Raw genomic sequence first — 6892 nt, 5'->3', positions numbered from 1 at the left:
GATTGTTCTGTATTTTTCACATTCTGTTGCGTCTCCTTTCTTTGGGATACGAACAAATATCGATCTCTTCCAGTCAGTTGGCCAAGTGTTGTTCTCCAGATTTCTTGGCACAACTTGATGAGTACGTCCATAGTTGTTTCAATTATTTGCTTTCCATCAGAAAGCTGGACAATGACTAGGGATGATAGAAGAAGAATTGATGCCTTTGAGTTGTGATGCTGGAGGAGTGATGAATATACCATGGATTGCTAGGAAAACAGGTGTTCCTGAAGAGGGTCAGGCCGCTGTCTGAAGGCAAAGATTCTGAAGTTTTATCTGACATACTCTGGCCATGTTGCAAGGTATGACCAGTCCTTGGAGAGTTACATCATGTTTGGGAGGGTGGAAGGACAGTGCAAGAGAGGAAGATCTTCAATGAGCTGGATCAATTCAGTGACTGGGATAATGGGAGTAGGTGTGTCAGAGACAATAATATAGGCACAGAATTTAGGGCAGGGTTTAGGGCTATTGTGCATATGGTCACTATGAGTTGCAGGCGACTTGACAGCACATAACAACAACAACAATGTCTGTTGGCAGCATCATGATAGAGAAAAGATTGAGCATGTTAACAATTTCATCTTGTTTGAATCAACAATCAACACTTGGCAACAGCAATGAAGAAATCAAAAGGTAAGTTGCAGAAAAACTTCAGAAAGCATGCTGTCAGGGAACTTCCAGAGTGTTAAAGAGTAATGATGTTAGTTTAGACCAAAGTGCACCTGATCTAGGCCATTATTTACTCAATTGTTTGATATGCATCAGAGAACAGGACAAAGGATAACAGAAGACTCAATGTTTTTGAGTTGTGGGCTGCAGAAAAGCATTAAATATACCATGGAACAAACAGGCCTGTCCTGGAGAAATAAAAACGTCCTGGAGAAAAAACATAAGAGGAAAACGTTATCTATCCTGGAGAGGGTGAAATCAGGCTGCTCCTTGGAGATAAGGATTTTGAAACTCCATTTCGTACTTTGGGCATATTGCCAGGAGGAACTCATCTTCAGAGAAGGTTATCATGCTTGGAAGTGTGGAGGAGGAGTGCAAGAGAGCAAGACTCTGGATGACACAGTCACTGTGGCAAGAGAGGCAAGTGTGTTAGTGATGGTGACAGGGTTTAAAGCCATTGTTCATAGGGTTGCTGTGAGTCATAGTCAACTTGATAGCACATAACAATGACTACATATATATTATTAAGCTCAAAACCCATATACCAGATTTCAGACCTGAGCTTTGTAGAGGCTTATGTTTTAAATTCAGGAGGAATGCAGCATAACACCACTGTTATAAAACAGAACTGACATATGAGTTGGAGAGAAACTAAGAAAAGAAGGGATAAATAATGAACACTACACTGGAACAGATGAAGGAAAGAACTGTTTATAAGAAACATATGATTAGGCATTATTTGTATTACAACAGTCTAGAATAATAAGACCATAGCCACATGGACTGGGGAAGGAGAAAATTATGCAACAATGGATGATTTTTTCTTTTTTTAAGTGAATTGAGTAGAAGAGCGTAGGGAGGAAAACATGCCACAATGTAAGAGTGAAAATCCAACTTTTCTCTAAACTTTCATTAAAATCACGGTTAATTTTTTTTTAAAGTAACCTTTAAAAAAAACAGCAATAAGTAATATTGAGAGTGAAAGAACGATCTCTGCCAGGATATATTTATATTCTAGAAGCAACTACCATCCTCAGAAAAACTTCCCTTTCAACTGATTAGTTGATGAAAAATTACTATATATTTCTTTACATCACATTACATTGCATCGTAGAATTTCACTCAGTCCTGTGTCTGGTCTAGCCAGTGAGAATTAGCTAAATTGGCATATACAATTAATCATCACATTAGCCCGTACTTCTGTTAAGAAATATAGCAAAGATATAGGGAACCTTGGTCTGCACTTTACAAATTACCTTTCTTCTTTGATTTTAACTTCTTAAGTTTATCAATGACAGGTATGATAGGTAACTATGAAAGGTGACTTAGGAGGCCAAAGTTAGATAAAGGAACTTGTGTATTCATTATTCTGTATTTTCTCAAAGCAGTAATCAGTTTCAGAAGTAGTTGAACCCCGTTTCTAGCTTTTATTCATCTCCCTAGATATAGCTACTCTCTGCCTTCAAATAAATCAGTCCCAGATAGACAATATAGGAACATTTTTCCGAACCTGCTTTTGGTGGTGTTTTGTTTGTTTGTTTTTTTTCTTGTGGCCCAGAATTCCTGAAGTATCACAAGTTGGCAGGCCTCTTTTCTGGGAATCAGAGTTTTAGAGTTCAGTGTTTCTACAAGAAGTTTCTGAGTTTTGGAGACTTCAATTGTTTTTCCTTTATTTGATCATACTAACATTAGGAGACACTTCATGCAACTAATTCTTTTCTACACACATTTATTTGTCCCCTTCAATCATTTTTATGGTTTTATTGAATGTGTTGTATCAAATTTTCACTTTGAAATCTTATGGTGTGACTCATGTCATCCTAAATCCCTGAGATGTGTTACCTTTCCTCTGAAGAGTTCGCTTTTTTAATGGTGATTCTATTATTTTTCTTTTTTTTATTATTATTATTATTTTGTGTGCGTGTACCGTCAAATCAGATCTGACTGGTACAGGAGGATATTGCGCCTCCTTCTCCGGCAGAGCATCTGGTGGATTTGAACCGTGTTCCTCTGGGATTGCAGTGCAGCTTCTTGCCACTAGGCCACCAGAGCTCCCTATTATTTTTCTATTGACACAAGAAGCTGAATCTGGAAAGATAGAGATACACAGATAATTTCAATTTCAAGTGTATTAATGCTTGTATTTCATAACTAATGCAAAGTAATAGTGAACTCTTCTGGGTTACTGGCTAGAAGTTTTGCTGCAATCCCAAAGGTACTCTGTGCGGTTTGAGTCACTGGCTGCTCTGCAGGGGAAAGATGGGCAATCTTCTCCCATGTGATTACCTGTTTCTGAAAATCCATCAGAGGGACCACTGTGGGTCAGTTCTGACTCAATGGTACAAAATAAAAACAATGTGAAAATACCCTAAAAGAAGAAGAATTGAGGTCTTTTAGTTGTGGTGCTGAGAAGAGTATTGAACATACCATAGACTTCCAAGAGGACAAATAGATCTGTCCTGGAGAGGGTAAAACCAGTTTGCTTTTTGAGTCAAGTATTTTGAAGCCCCATCTTAAATACTTTTGGCACATTTCCAAGAGGGATCAGTCCTTGGAGAAAGACATCATGCTTATAGGGGTAGAGGGTCAGTAGAGAAAAAAGGATACCCGGGATGAGACGGATTGAAAGAATGACTATGGCAACAGGTTCAAGTGTGTTAGAGAAAATGAGGTTGACTCAGGACAGAATAAAGTTCAGAGTCCTTGTTGCAATAGAGTTTCTATGTGTCAGAAGAGCAGAAAAGACTCTGAATATTGCACTAGAGCATCGAGAAGCCAAAACAGAGGGAAGAATTCAAGATACTAAAGAGCTGAACAGAAGATTTCAAAAGGCATCACAATCAAATGTGCAAGGAGCTGGAGTTAGAATATCAAAAGGGCCAAACTCACTCAGTGTTCCTTAAGCTCAAGAACTGAAGAACAAATTCAAACCTTGAGTTGCAATACTTAATGATGCTCTGGGCAGAATATTCAATGATCCAGGAAGTATTAAAAGGAGATGGAAAGAGTTATATAAGGTTATTGTACCGAAAGGAATTGGCAGACCCAGAAGAATTTCATGAAACAACATATGAGCAAGAGCCTATGGCAATGAAGGAATAAGTTCAAGCTGCTTTGAAGGAATTGGCAAAAAAAAAAAAAGACTCCTGGAATTGATGGCATACCAATGAAATACCAATGGTATTTCAACTAATAGATGTTGCCCTAGATGTGCTCACCAAGTTGCGTCAACAAATCTGGAGGACAACCACTTGGCCAACTGAAAGAGATCTCTGTATGTTCCCATTCTAAAGAAAGGTTATCCCACAGAGGGTGGAAATTATCAAACAATATCATTAATATCACATGCAAGCAAGATTCTGCTAAAGATTATCCAAAAAATGACTGGAAAAGCACATCAACAGAGAACTGCCAGAAGTACAGGCTGGGTTTAGAAGGTACTAGGGATGTTGTAACTAATGTTAGATGGATCGTGGCTGAAAGCAGGGAGTACAAGAGGAATGTCTATCTGTGTTTCATTGATTATGCAGAGGTATTGGACTGTGCAGATCAAAACAAACTGTGGCTAACTCTAAGAGGAATGGGAACCCCAGAACTAATGCTAATGCTAATGTGAAACTTATATTTGGACCAAGAGGCAGTTGTCAGAACAGAGCAAGGAAACACTGCATGGTTCAAAATTGGGAAGGGCATACTTCAAGGATGTGTCCTGTCTCCATATCTTTTCAACCTGTATGCAGAACAGATTATCCAGGAGGCTGGACTATATGAGGAGAAATGAGACATCAGGAGTGGAAGAAGACTCATCAACCTGTGTCATGCAGAGGGCACTACCCTGCCTGCTGAAACTGAGGAGGGCATGAAGCATTTGATACAGAAGGTCAAGGAATGCAGCCTTTAATATGTTTTGAGGCTTAATAATAAGAAAACAAAGATTCTTACCACTGGGCCATTTGGCAGCATCATGATGGATGGTGAAGAAATTGAGATTGCTCACTGTTTTAGTTTGCTTGGCTCCACACTCAGCACTCTTAGCACCGGCAGCCAGGAAATCAACAGACATATTGCAAGGGGAAAGTCTGCTGTTAGAGACCTCTGTAAAGTATTGAAGCGCAATGATGTCTTTCTGGAGACTAAGGTGTGCCTGCTACACTCCATGGTCTTAGCAATCATTTGCTATGTGTCAGAGAGATGGACAATAATTAGGGAGGATAAAAGGAGAATTGATGCCTTTGAACAGTGGTGTTGGAGAACAGTGTTGAATATACCATGGACTGCTAAGAAAACGAACAGGTTCATCTTAGAGAGGGTTAAATGAGGTTGCTCCTTGGAGGCATGGATTCTGAAGCTTTGTCTGAGATACTTTGGACATGTTGCAAGGAGGGACCAGTCCTTGGAAAAGGACGTCATGCTTGGGAGGGTGGAGGGACAGTGCAGGAGAGGAAGACCTTCTATGAGGTGGATTGATTCAGTGACTGGAGTAATCGGAATAGGTATGTTGGAGACAGAGTGATTGGCACAGAATAGTGCAGGATTTTGGGCTTTTGTACATAGGACCGTGATGAGTCGCAGGCAACTCAATGATTCATAACTACAATAGTAACAACATGAGTCTCCGTTAGCTGAACAGAACATAAGAACAAAACACAGAGATAGAAATATTATATTTAATTAGATTCAAGGAAAGCATATCTAGGCTCAAAGACTATTGGAGAAGGACAGAAATCTATGGAACTTCTGTAATATCCAAGGCTCAATTCCATTTCAAAATCACTGGTTTCCACAGAGCTCCTGATGAGAGGTTTTTCCCCAGAAATACAGTAAGTAATATCACTTGAGAGGCAAGTAGTAAAATGTCCTTCTATTTCCTCAACAGTCTTTATTTTTCTAAAGACCTTACCTTAAGTAGCATAATTTAATTTGTGCTCTTGTTTCATCTACTGTAGGATTGGAGTGAGACAGAATAAGTAAAAAAAAGTAAAAAAAAAAATTGGGGAAAGTTTTAGTTTTTAGTGACAAAAATGGTGAAAAGTGTAAGAATTTATTTTGGACAAAAGACAAGAAATACTCTAAAGTAGTATTTTAGTATTCATATAACTACACAGCATTTGTGCTATCAAAGGATTAGAGAGATAAAGAAGATGCATTTTTAAAAATACAGTAAAATGAGATCTGTTGTTGTTGTTGTGTGCTTTTAAGTCACCTACAACTCATGGGTGGGTGACCTTACATACAATAGCTCTGAACTCTGCTCTATCTAAAAAGAGTGCTTTGTTTCATTTTTTTCCTCCTATTGAGAAGTGAGGTACATTTTAAAACTCAAGTCACTCAAAATACCCTGATTCCAGTAATAAAATATACTTGTTTAATTATGGACCTGCTCAGCTATTTTAGAAAGCACATTTCTTTAACAATTGGGAAAATCCAAAACTGGACATGATTAACCTTGAATGCCTGAGGGCATATGTTATTTACTCATAGTATAAAATAATTGACTCCAAGTCTAGATGCTGGGGAACAATTATAGAGCAAGTTGTTTACTTTCAGTATCCTATTGCACCTTTTGGGAAAGCCATAATTTCCCATTTTATAAACAAACAAAACTCTCTCCAGATTTTCTTTTGTCACCCAGCTCTATCTTTTAACCTAAGTTCTCATTACTACTCTATTTGCTCACTTCTATTCATTACTTGGAAATAATAAATATTTGTTCAGAAAGAAATTCAATCAGTTCTAAAGTATTTGATGAAGTTTTTTTTTTTTTTTTCACTTGGTTTCTGTAATGCTACAATTTGACAGTTTTCCAGATTTTTAAAATTTATTTTGGTATATTCTGTTTCTACTCTACTCCATTTCACATTATTTCTATCATCTTAATTACTATTTTACAAGCCTATATTTTAGCTAATATTAGATTGACCATGGCAGAATGCAGAGAGTACCAGAGGAATGTCTATATCTTCTTCATTGACTAAGCAAAGGTTTTTGACTATGTGGATCACAACAATCTGTGGCTGACTCTGAGAAGTATTGGAATTCCAGAACATTTAATTGTGCGAGCAAGGAGGCACTGCATTATCCAAAATCAGGAAGGATGTCCACCAGGGCTATATTCTGTCTCCATACCTTTTCAATCTGCATGCAGAACAGATCATCCGAGAGGCTGGGCTGTACAAGGAGGAAT

Source organism: Elephantulus edwardii, unplaced genomic scaffold, assembly GCF_000299155.1.
Source record: "Elephantulus edwardii isolate Elephantulus edwardi_28Jun2011 unplaced genomic scaffold, EleEdw1.0 scaffold00299, whole genome shotgun sequence".
Lineage (NCBI taxonomy): Eukaryota > Metazoa > Chordata > Mammalia > Macroscelidea > Macroscelididae > Elephantulus > Elephantulus edwardii.
Note: the sequence above shows the minus strand (reverse complement) of the source record.